Here is a 13,501-nt window from a genome sequence, read left to right as displayed (position 1 = left end):
CTTCAAGGGAAAAAAATGGTTATTTAACAAAATAGAGGATCCTTTAATTTTTCTTTTTTGGGTATTATCTCATCATAGTCAATTGATACCTATACCCTCTATCTATGAATACTCCTTCTAGGCACCTAATAATGATAAAGTTCTTAGGAGTTACAAGTATCATCTTCCCACTTTTAGGAAAGTTAAAAAAAAAACACTTTATTGAATCTCTTGTGATTTCCCTTTCCTATTTACCTGTTTGTGCTTCATTTTCTTATATTTGAAAATCAAACTTTCTGTTCAGCTCTGAACTTTTCATCATGATATGCTTGAAAATACTCTATTTTGTTAAATAACCACTTAATCAAAGGACATAGGTGGGCGGCTAGGTGGCCTAGTGAATAGAGCACTGACCCTGGAGTCAGGAGGACCTGAGTTCAAATAGGGCCTCAGGCACTTAACACTTACTAGCCTTGTGACCTTGGGCAAGGTATTTAACCCCAATTGCCCTGCCCTCCCCCCTCCAAAAAGAAAAAAAAGTAAAGGGGCATGGAAAGGTAGATTAAAAATTAATTGGAAACTAAGTAATCTAATCCTAAAGAGTGGGTCAAAGAACAAATCATAGAAACAATCAGTAATTTCATTAAAGAGAATGATAAGACAAAAGAACTTTATATATTCATTAAACACAATGGCACTGTTGATAGAAAACTGACCTCAAAGTTGGGATTCTTTTTACTTTCAGATCCTGCCTCCCTTATTCAATGTGTTCACTTTTTGCCTCAGACATATTTGAGTGTTACTCTGGGCATACCACTCAGAGCCCCAGGCAGCACTCTAAGACTATAAGCTGTAGAAAAAAAAAAAGTCATCCATCTGCTTTGATAGATGAGATCTCCTAGGATCTCCCTATACCAATGAAATCATGGGTCTGCATAAGCACACCCATACACAAAATATAATCATTATAATTGTAGTCAATCCATATATTCTGCTTCTTCTCTTACAGTATATATTTTGCATCACCATAGACATGAATGTATTTAATGCATTGCATTGTTGCATGACTTTCCATATTTTTTATAATATTATTGAATGATGATAATGTAGCAGGCTGAACTCAACTTTTAGTAGTTTTCTCTGACAAGTAAAAGGATGTTTATCTTCCAAATGATAAAACAAAAAAATGTTTAGCAGGTCTGCAAACCCAACATATGTGAGAAGTTCCAAATATATATATATAGCTACTCAATATTGACTACTTAATATAGAAAGAATAAGGCATTATGTTGGCATGCCATAATTTATTTATCATTCCCCAAGTGACTAAATAAACAATGTGTATTGTTTCAAGAGGCTTTTATTATTATTATTTCTGTGAACAAATATATCTATTTTGGTAGAGAATTATCTTGTAAAAAATATACTTTTAATTTGACTGACATAACTGCTCCATATTCCTCTCTGTTTATCCTATTCTCATCTGCATTAAATAAGTCTAACTGCTTCATTATTTTATTAAAACCATTTCACTATTCAGATAATTCGCAATTTTATCAACTTTTTAGTTCTCTGAGTGACCTGTCTTTTCTTTTCTTTGAAAACTTATTCTTTCAGGACAGCCTGAAGCAATACTGCTTTTTGGAAAACTCCTATGCTTTTTGTAATGGAGCCACATAATGTCATGTGGGTCTACTTTCCCTGGATTCAATTAACACTATCCAAGGCTCTGAATTAGTTAGCAGACTAACTACTTCTGGGGGCTAGGTTAGAGTGGGGACAAGGGATCTGTGTGCCCTAGGCAAGGTCTGTAAATTACTCCCCTGGTGTATTACTGTTCACTGGAAAGCTTTAGTTTAAACTGGCACACCTGTGATGACTTATGGCAAAATAAATACTTCTGTGCTATGGGAAAGTATTTTCTTTCACTGAAGTAAAAAAGTAGCCATGTCCTGATTAGTGTAAATAAAAAAATCTCTGAAGTGTCTGCATTATTTAAATTCATACTGCATATTTCCATTGAGCTAGAACCAATGATCATATTCTATATAATTATAACTTCAATTAGTGCAGATTAGAACATATGTGACCACACCAGAGGATTCATTGTTTGTACTCATTGGGGCCAGGTTATTAGAATGTATCTCTAATTGTACTTCTTTAGTGTTAAACCCTAAGTAGTGACCCATCTGGCCTTGTTCGTTCCAGCTTTGGAACAGACTTATTTGGATATGCAAACAATACATGGTATAGCAAAGTGAGTTCATTGAATACAATGATAATAAATTTATCTAGGCTCTTCAACATACATACCCAGATTACTAAAGAGTTTTCAGTGGTGTCCAGGGGATATATTGTTATGTAGCTGAAAGAATACTAGTTCTAGAGGCAGAAGCATTGTCCTAATTCTGCTACTTATGGGGTGTAAAATCCTTAGTTATTTGAACTCTCTGATGCTCAATTTTCTTATTTTTAAAATGGAGATAAATATAGTTACTACCTGCCTTATCAAGTTGTGAGAATCAAATGAAATGATTTCCAAAAAGCATTATACAACCCTTATAGTGATAAACTCATCCAATATCATTACTGTTACTATTCTATTACTATTCTTATTATTGTTACTATTCTTGTTGTTATTCCTGCAGTCATTTCCATCTCTTAACTTCCCTGACTCCCTTCAAGTCCTACCTAAGGTTTTACTTTATACAAGCAGTCTTTCCTGGTCTCCTTAATTTTAGTGCCTTTTCTCTAAAATTATCCTCCATTTCATCCTGTATATATCTTGTTTGTACATAGTTGATTGCTTCTTGTCTTCCCCATTATATCATGACCTCCTTGAGAGGAGGAACTATTTTTTTCCTTTTATTGTTTCCCAAGTACTTAGCACAGTGTCTGATACTTAGTAGATACTTACCAAATGTTAGTTGATTAATTATTTCCTTATAATTAGATATTAAATATGTGTGCTTGGATTTTCATCTTGCTCTGTAAGAACTCTGAACCTGAAATTATTAAAAAGACATTTATATTCTTTTCCATTAAAAAATGTTTGGTTCAGGGGCCAGCCCCAGAGTGGGGAGACCGGGGATCAATACCAGGCTCAGATTCATAACACCCACACAAAATAACTGGCCTTGTAACCTTGAGCAAGTTACTTAACCCCAATTGCTTTAAAAAAAAATGTTTGGTTCAAAGATCTATAGAGATTGATTTTTGCTTTTTGGAGGGGGGAAGGAAGGGCAATTGGGATTAAGTGACTTGCCCAAGGTCACACAGCTAGTAAGTGTTAAGTGTCTGAGGCTGGATTTGACCTCAGGTTCTCCTGACTCCAAGGCCAGTGCTTTATTTACTGAGCCACCTAGCCACCCAATTTTTTTTCATGTTGACCTAAAAATCATTAATCATTATTTTGCATATGCTGATATATAATCTTAGGATTTTTTTAAAAATTTGTTTATATATTCTACTCAAATGTAAGCTGCTCAAGGGTAGGAAACCATGTTTCCTAATTCTTTTTAGCTACCACTTCATAGGAATAACTGTAGTAAGACACAGATGTCTGGCACATAACAGACACAAATACTATCAATGGACTAGAAATATTGTGCAGAAATAGAAGATGATGATAAAAGTTCAGGTTTATTTGGTGGCTCCAAGCCTGCTGGGTTTTTTATAGTTTTATTTTCCTTTGATTCTTGATTAAGCTTAAAATTTGATTCAAATTTCATTGTCTGCTAATGGTAACAGTTGATCGTTTTTCATTTAAAACAACAGCATTTTGCCTTGGAGCAAGCTGTACATTTTAATTCCATATCACTGTGGCAATTGAAACCCAGAAAAACAAAAATAAATCACAATGCTGCTTAGGAAAAACATTACCATGTTCATATAAAAAGGATAGAAACTAGTTATATTTGGGTTTGAAATGATCATGAAAAAAAAGAAAGCAAATAAAAAGTTATTGGGAATGATTTGAGTCAAAACATTTCTGATTTGCAAGGCAAGCTCAGTTCAGGATATAATATAGTTGTTATATGCTAATTGAAGTTCTTGAAAGATGCCTATGTGTTATTTTTAATTTGTTAGTTCTAGATGTCAACACAAATGTAGGCAGAGGTCTTATCCTTTAAATTCAAATTCAACATCAGTAGCAATAGTTGCTATTAGCATGTGACTATGACAGGATAAAGTTAGTCAAATGTAAAGTGGCATAATCTAAAGAGAATTGGACTTTACATCAGGACACCTGGATTTCAGCATCTGTAAAAAAAATGAGTTATTTTGGGTAAGTTGCTTATACTGATGTAGGCCTCTGTCTTTGCATCTGCTAATTAAAAGATTTGATATGATTGTAGTGGCAACTATACTAACATCCCCAAGATGGCTTCTAGCAGGTGCTTAGATCTGCTTTACTAGGAAAGATAGCTGTTCAAGGAGTCAACAATCTTTTTAATTACATTCATTAGTTCAGGGAAAAAGTCAGCACTCTGAACTTCAGAGAAAATCCAAAGAAAGGAAATAGAGAAAATACAAGCAGAGAAATAAAGACTAACAGGGCTACTAACTGTTCAAGAAATTAGTACAGATCAGCAGATAGATCCAACTGTCTGACCAAGGCAACACATACATAGTTACCAGAGAGAGAAGCACCAATACCTGGGTTTTTCAAAGCCAGGGAGTTCTTTAATAGCTACCCAGAGTCTCATCTGTTCAAATCACAAGAACACTCTTCCAATGAGTGATCCCCAAAGCAAAATGTAACCTCAAAAGTATATATATCCTTTTTAGAGCCAGAAGACATCACAACCCTCTTGATTCAGTGCCTAATCACAAATTGACCAAAAGTATGAAAGCCTTCCTATAAGCAAGCCTCCCCTAAGCAAGCTTCTCTTAATGGGCTTCATGTGAGACCCATTAATGGGCATGAAAAATCTTATATCTCATTAACATTACAAGGATCATAAATTTGGATGCAGAAAGGAGCTCAGAGGACATCTAGATTAGTCTCCCCAATTTATAAAAGTTGAAATTGAGGCCAAGAGAAGTTACATGATTTGCCATGGTCACACTGACAGTAGCTAACTGAGCCGAACTGGTTGCTTATTATCCAGCTACTCAGATTTGTGGCTTCTATTTTTTTTCACTTTCTTGGATAAGGCTACAGCAGGAATTCAGGATTGGTACTAAGGCACAGAACTTCATAAAGGGGAATGCAATTTGGACACATTGTAAGAGTGAGTTCATCCCTTATGGTTTGTATAGTATACATTAAATACTTTAGTTAACTTAAGAAGGGCTAGGCTATGTCTTTGTTCTTTCAAATTCTTAATCTAAAAGATCTACTATTGACTGCCACAATGTTAACATGGCATCTTGTCACTGTTCCTTGTTTCCAAAAGGACACAAAAGAAATAAAATTAAAGGCCCCTGACTCCCAAGGAACTTGCAATTTAAGGGAAGAGATAAATCAGGAGGGAGATTGACAGATACATAAAATAACAGAATAATGAAATAAATATCTTTTGAATAAATGTCTGGATGGCAATGAATACATGAATGGTGAAATTTAGAACAAAGTAGTGATTGAAGTAGGGTTCAGTTGACCACAGAAACTTTCCTGGAATAGATAGTAGCTGTATCTCAAGGGGTTACATGGAATCACAGATCACTAATATAGAAATGGAAGGCACCTTGGAGATAAATTATTTCAAATCTTTCATTTTACAGAAGAGGAAACTGAGGACCATGGTGAGGAAATAGTGAGCATGAACTGTTACTGAAAAACTGATTAAAATCATTTTAAAAAGTATTTATTATGCACTTTGAGAGGCCCTGAGGATAGGAAGAAAAAACTAGCATAAAGAATGAGTAAAGAACTGGGAATGACCCTACATATATAATGGGAACTCTATGTGTAAGAAGATAAAGGAAGGCAGAAAAGACATCTCTAGATCCTGCCCCTTCTTTTTCTCCAAGGGAGAGACTTTCATTTCTACCAGGAGTTAAGCAAGAGTTTGGGGCTAGAGGCCAAAACTTTCCTCAGAGAGAAGGATTATCATTTAAAAATATATCTATCTGTTCCCTTAAATATTGCTCAGTTAGGGGAAATGATTGGGTTCTATCATAACCTCTAATTTCTTCATTTTGAGGATTCCAAGCTCTGTACAAAATGCTTGACCTCTTTTCTACCTAAAAACAATTCCATAATGAACACATAGCAAATACCAAGAGTCTGTTTTTCCAAATCATAGAAAAAGAGAAATCAGAGAAAATATACATAGGAGAATGTATTCAGACAATACAGAGTGAAGGAGCTCTCCCATTAGGACTGAAATAACTCAGTTCAACCAAGAGAGCCCTGCTTCTTGCCTGAGGGGAAATTCCCTGAAGTCACTGGAATAATGAGCTGGATACAGAGACATGATGGAGACTGCCAGCTCTTCTCATATCTTCCTGGTCTTTTCCTTTAGCAGCCTGAAGTTGGATTGGCCTCTTCCATCTTCTCTCTTGAAACTGGAAGCAGACTTGATGCTTGAAGAAGAGTCTAACTTGGACAGTCTTGAAAGGGACTGACAGTACAAAAGTCCCAAAGCAAACTGGCCCTAAAGAGTCCTGCAGAAGGACTCAAAAATGACTCTCCTTTGGAGAGTCCCTAAAGGGACTGGCTGAGAGCTGAAATTCTTGCTGCTTTCCCACTCCATCCCATCCCTCAAACAGGGCAATATCTTCAGCTCCATCAATAGAGAAAGTATCCCATACCAATGGACTTTGGGACAGGAGTTATCCTAGTTCATGGGAAATCCTACTGGCATCATGAGAACAGCTTTATCTATTAAAACCAAAGGTAGCTTATTTTAATAAATTAGTCAAATGAATAATTACAGCACCTAAGGATTAAATGGGGCCTCAGAGGATATCTAATTCAACTTTAAAGTAAATAGTAGTCATCTGATAAGCTGTCGTCAAACCTTAATTGAAGACCTTCAGTACTACATCCTCTGGTTGCCCACTAAACTTTTGCATCAGCTTCTTTATAGTTCCTAGTTCTCCTGGATACATTCTGAGTTTTTTGGAGGACTTTGTCATTACTCCCTCCTTTTCCCCTTTCTTTCTCAGTGTCTAGGGTTTTCTTACCCTGAAACTTCCATTTGCTATGCTGGTCCTTTTCTCCCATCAGTGAGTTACTTTTGGTGGTCTCAGTTTGGGGAATGGGCCAAGGACGGCCATGACTGTATTTTTGGCTCTAAGGAGGACTTTGCTATCAACCTCTCCCCTCTTTGTAGGTTAGCTACACTGTCATCCAACTCCCTTTACATGATGTCTTCCTCCATTAGTATGTAAGCTCCTTGAACCTAAGAAATATCTTTTTCTGTCATTTATATTTGTGTCTCCTCAGCACAGTGCCTACCAAATAGTAAGTATTTTAAAATTTGTATCTTGCTTGCCCTAGTTTTTTCTATTGGGACCAAGTAGGATAAGTCAAATCCCTTTTTCATTTGACAGCTATCACATGTCCCTTCAGAATTCTGCTACTTTTGTTCATTCCTAAACTTTTGTCCTATTTCTTACTGCTAGGTGGCATAGGGAATAAAGTTCCATGCCTGGAGTTAAGAAGACCTGATATCAGCCTCAGACTCTTGTTAGCAGTATAACCTTAAGCATGTCACTTCACCTTCAATCTACCTTCATTGTAATATGAGAATAATAGCACCTACCTCCCAGAGTTGTGAGGATAAAATGAGATGTTTATGTGTCACTTAGCACGGTTCCTGGAACATAGTAGGCACTTAATAAATGTTTGTTCCCTTCTGCCTCTCTTCCCCTATTTCATTTTAATGTTCAGTACCCCTCAAATAATGCTGATTATTCTGCTTGAGAATCTGTGTCACCTTTTGCTGTTCAAGTCTGACGTTTCATGTGGAATATGTATCTTAAAATGAAATTCTCTTTGCATGTTCTCTATCCTGACAATAGAGGCTCTCACATCCTTTAAAAATATTTAGACCATGTTCCATTCATTTGTATCTGACTACATAATATATCAATTGCTACATTCTTAATTGTGCCATAATGCTTTGATTAGATACTTGAAGAGAAAATTAAGTTTAATTTAAAAATAAAGGTATTCTTTGTGATGTAAGGAAGGGACATTATCTGCTTCATCATGCTACATTGAATTTTATCAATAAAGGCAATGTGTAACCAAGGCTTTCAACTTCATTCATTCTTGTATTCTAACTTTTGAAATCTAATTGTGATAGCTCTCTTCTGCCTCTGTAGTCAAAACAATCTGCTTTTGGCAATATAACTAGATTTATTATATTATTATAGAGCTATGTGTGATACATCATGGGGTAATGGATAGAGGGCAAGCCATGGTACCAGGATGATCTAAGTTTTGTCTAGCCCCTGAAACATACTGCAAGTTTGACACTAAGTAAGCCATTTAACATGTCAGTGCTTTTAGGCAACTCTGGAAGACTGAAAGTTATAAAGAATTTGCTGATTTATATATGTGGAGGGAATTTCCATACTTGTATTCATACTAAAAACAAAACAAAACCAATACAGATGCAATCACAGACTATTTTTTTTTACCTTCTTCTACCCCAAGTTTAAAAAAAATAGGTTTACTTTTGCAGATTCTCTCAAATGGAAAAATCACTGAACTCTGGGTTACAGTCCTGACACTGACTAGCTATGTAATCATGGACCAGTCACTTAAACTCTTGCAAGGAATTCAGTTTCTTCATATATAAAATGAGGATAATCATATTAGTATTTCCTACCAAACCAAATTACTTTGGGGAAAACACAGAATCAACTATGTTGTACCAATCAAAAGGAATATCAGTTGTTAGGATAAGTATGTTAGGCAGAAATTGTACTATGCAAAATTTAATGTCACTAAGCATAAGAAAGTATTTATACCAGTACATTTATGAAAAAAAGAAAAAAAAACTTTAAGAGTGAAGGTTGCTGCAGTTTTTCTTTGCTTGTTTGTTTGTTTTTTGTGGGGAGGGGAGGTAGGATTATTATTGGAATATTTTTTTAGATTTCTTCCCAAACTCTAACTCAACATTCAGTAAATTATTGCTGCCACTTAGGGGCTACTAATTCTTTGTGAGTCACATCTATAAATGCAATCATATTACTTATTAATATTAAATAAGTATATATAGAAGTATATGTATATATACACCCACAAGGCACCTCAAAAGTCTTTGAAAAATTTTAGCTTAAATTTCACTAAGACTTTGGGGATATCCTGTATTTATAACTTTAAGATTTATGAAATATTTTTCTTTAAATAATCCTGTGCAATAGGTAGTACAGCTATCATTGTCCTCATTAGGCATATGAGGAACCTGGAAGAGGGAAAAGATAAGCAACTTGTTCATGGTTAATGTTATAGAAACAGAAGCATGGGGGGAAGGGAACTTTTAAATGCTTAACAACAGGCTCCCTGAAAATGCTAAGTAACCTGTTTGAGACTTATTTACATCAATATTATCTTCATCACTTTCTCAAGTCTAGATAATTGACACAATACATCAAACCTTAATTAGTAGCATTAGTTAATTTCTTTTTTTTTAAGCAATTGGTGTTAAGTAATTTGCTCAAGGTTACACAGCCAGGTGTTTCTGGGTCGGTGCTAAGTGTCTGAGCCCGGATTCGATCCCAGGTCATCCCAACTCTGGGGCCGGTGTCTTACATCACTGTGCTACCTGACCACCCTCATTAGCTAATTTCTGAAGTATAAATGTGCACATTGAAAATTTAACAATTGTCTCTCAAAAGCTTTATGAACTGACTCCAGCACATGACTGGATAGAAAAGACTTACAGGGTCAACTACTATGACCCCCATAATTTGCAAATAGAAAACCCCTGAGTCTCACAGGCTCAGAGTGGTGATCATTTTGGAAGAATTATATAATTTAAAAGGAAGGGAACCTCATTAGCACTCTAGTCCAAACCATTCCTCAAAAGAAATCCCCAGTATAATGTTATAAATATAAAAAATATAATAACATTATAAATATTAATTATACATTATACAGTCACACAATCAAATTATTTAATTGAATATATATATATATATATACACACACACACATACATATATACAAACACAAATATGTGTGTGTGTTAAATGCTATAGCTTTCATAGGGACAGCTAGGTGACATAGTATAGAGTGCCGAGCCTGGAGTCAGGAAGCTTCACCTTCATGAGTTCAAATCTGGCCACAGACACTTACTAGCTGTGTGACTGTGGGCAAGTCAGTTAACTCTGTTTGCCTCGGTCCTCATCTGTAAAATGAGCCAGAGACAGAAATGGCAAAATACTCCTGTATCTTTACCAAGAAAAACCAAAATCACAAAGGTTTAGACATGACTAAAAATGATTGAACAGGGACGGCTAGGTGGTGCAGTGAGTAAAGCCCTGGCCCCAGAGTCAGGAGCATTTAACACCCACACATCCACACACACACCCACACCCCCACACCCCCCCCCAACACACACAACTAGCTGTGTAACCTTGGGCAAGTTAATTAACCCCAATTGCCCTCCAAAAGACAAAAAAATAAAAATTGAACAGCAAACAACAGCATAGAACACACACACAACATATATGCCTATTTATGTATAGTTGGTGTGTCTATAATATACCAATTTATATCTGTATGTAGTTATATATGTATACCTATAAGGTTTGCAATGCCTTGGGAAATAGTCATTCTTCCTCCACCTGAAGACCTTCAACAGATCAGAGCCCACTCCTTTCCAAGGCATCATTTTACACTTTTGTATTGTTCTAATTCTTAGGAAACTGTTTTTGTTATTCTGATACTAAACCTACATATTCCTTTTTGCAGTTTTCCCCATTAATCTTGGTTCTTTCCTCTGGGGTCCCTCTTCCATATAATATTTCTTCCAGTACTTCTCATGTCTCCTGTACTTTCTCTTCTTCAGGATTGATTGACTAAATCTCTAGGATTCAGTTTCATCACCTGCAAAAAGGAAGGCTGTTTGCCTACATAATTCCTCAGGTCCCTTTAAGCTTTGTATCTTTAATCATATAAACTTTTCGGTCTAACGTGAACCCAGGCTCCTTCATGACCTCTGTGGTTTTCCTCCATCTGCTCTCTGTTTTTTGTTTTGTTTTGTTTTTTGAGAGGCACTTGGGGTTAAGTGACTTGCCCAAGGTCACACGCCTAATAAGTGTTAAGTGTCTAAGGCTGTATTTGAACTCAGGTCCTCTGACTCTAGGAACAGTGCTCTATTCACTGTGCCACCTAGCCATCCCCATATGCTCTTTGATAAATCAATTTTCTACTACCTAAGCTACCACACCTCCCTTATATTTATCTCCACTCTGGGTATCAAGGTTTTCTCTTAAGGTATGCCTTAGAACTCTGGTAATGTTAGATCAATCAATCAATCTTTGAAATACAATAAATGTACCTGAGCAGAAGAAGGGGAACATACAGTAAAAACAAGACAAGACAAAACAAAACAAAAACAACAACAACAACAACAATATAAAAAAAAAAACCAGCATGGAATATATTGGAGCCGGTTGTTCACATTGGCTGGTAAGAGTCAATTGTTAAGTTTTAAGTGTGAGCATTTATACCTCAGAAATAAGTTAGTAAATGTTATAATTCAAGGCTTGATTTATTATTTTGTTGATGGTCTAGGCTTGAGAAAATGGTGAAGAAACTATTAATAATGCAGATCCAACTAAAAAGTGTGTCCTGGATACACTATTTTTTAAGAGTTGGTTGTTTAATATTTATCAAATTACATAAAGAATTAGTGTACATTGCTCTACTTTTAGCTATGATTCTAGATGACTGAAATAGCTAGGTGATACTGTAGATAGAGCACAGGGCCTGGAGTTAGGAAGATCTGAATTCAAATTTGGCCTCAGAAATTTTCTAGCTGTGTGACCCTGGGTGAGTTACTTAACCCTGTTTGCTTTAGTTTCCTCATCTTAAAAATGAGCTGGAGAAGGAAATGGCAAGCCACCCCCATATCTTTGCCAAGAAAATGCCAAATAGGGTCATGAAGAGTCAAACATAACTGAAATGAATGAATGAATGATTGTAGGACTCAAGCAAATAACTCTATTTCTTTGGGATTCTTCTTCCTGAGTAATGAAAGGAGGAGATGTTGGAGTAGATGTTTCCTAAGTTCCCTTCCAGTCCTAAAGTTTTATGATCTATGCCTTCTATCTCACTGTGAAGACAAATATGTGACCATGTAGGTTTGAACAACTGGAGAGAGACCTCCTAAAGTAGAATTGACATTCAATCATAGATTCAGGCTGTTTTAATTATATGAGCCCCATGGATGGCTAATGAATGGCTGTGTACAAACACTCCCAGGAATTTTTATAAATTAAATATAAATCTATGGGAGTGGACTGCTAGGCTTCAGAGTGAGGCTCACAGCTGGGCAGTTGATTATAGACTCATCAGGCAGCAGATGTTGATTTTCTGGGGAGGCACTGGAAGTCACCCATTAGAGAATAATGAAGTTCACTAGGGTGTCTGTAGCAAACAGAGCCTGAAATGTTAGCAAATTTCTTGGAAGCAGCATGTTTCAGAAAGATGTATCAGCTTCAGCTATGTCACATCATATTTCCCTTTAAGAAAATGTAAATTGAAATCCCTTCATTTCCAGTCTTCTAATGGGTTTCTTTTATTTGTTAAGCTTTTCTTCTCTCAGATCACAGGGAGGCATTGTGACCATTTGTGCCTTTTCCTTCTTTGACTGAGAAAATTCAGGATTGATGGATAAGTGTGGATTGATTTCTTTGCTGAAATCTTTCTATTGTAAAGTACAAAGATATTAAAAATGAGCACATTTAAATCAAGTATTGGAAGACCAGCTATATCTTTTCTTCTATTTACCTTTGGGTTTTTTTTCTTTTTCATTAAAGACTAGGTATTATTCAGGTAACACATTTTGTTCTCATTGCTTTTTTTGGTATCCATTATTCTAGATTTTATTTTTCATTCAAAAGGAAGATTTCAGCTAATGGGAATGATACAATTTTGGTCATTTTATTCATTAAAAAGTTTGTAGTTAATTAGAATAAAGTTTATTTTTTACTCTGATTCTTTAGAAGATTCTTCATTTTGTTACCACTGACATTCCCTCTACTGATGTTAATTGCAACTTCCTCTATGACTCAATAATCCTGAGTTGTGGCTAAAAACATATTAATCACTATTGACCAAATGTTCTCATCATGTGCATCCCTCCAGTCAGAATCTAGTTTTGGATAACCTTAAGAGAGTAGAGTAGTGACTTTGGAGTCAGACTGGTAACTTTGCACAATCCTCCTTCACGTAAATCCAATTCATTTGCATGTCATAGTATTCTCTCCCTGATGTTATATCCTCTGAGGACAATGGACAAACAGGAACAGCCTCCTACACATATATGTATATATACATATTCCTTCCTTCCTTCCTTCCTTCCTTCCTTCCTTCCTTCCTTCCTTC

Source organism: Petaurus breviceps, unplaced genomic scaffold, assembly GCF_028583685.1.
Source record: "Petaurus breviceps papuanus isolate PSGF00001 unplaced genomic scaffold, PetGlider_PUasm1.0 38, whole genome shotgun sequence".
Lineage (NCBI taxonomy): Eukaryota > Metazoa > Chordata > Mammalia > Diprotodontia > Petauridae > Petaurus > Petaurus breviceps.
The sequence above is the reverse complement of the archived record's forward strand: the minus strand, read 5'-3'. Positions refer to the sequence as shown.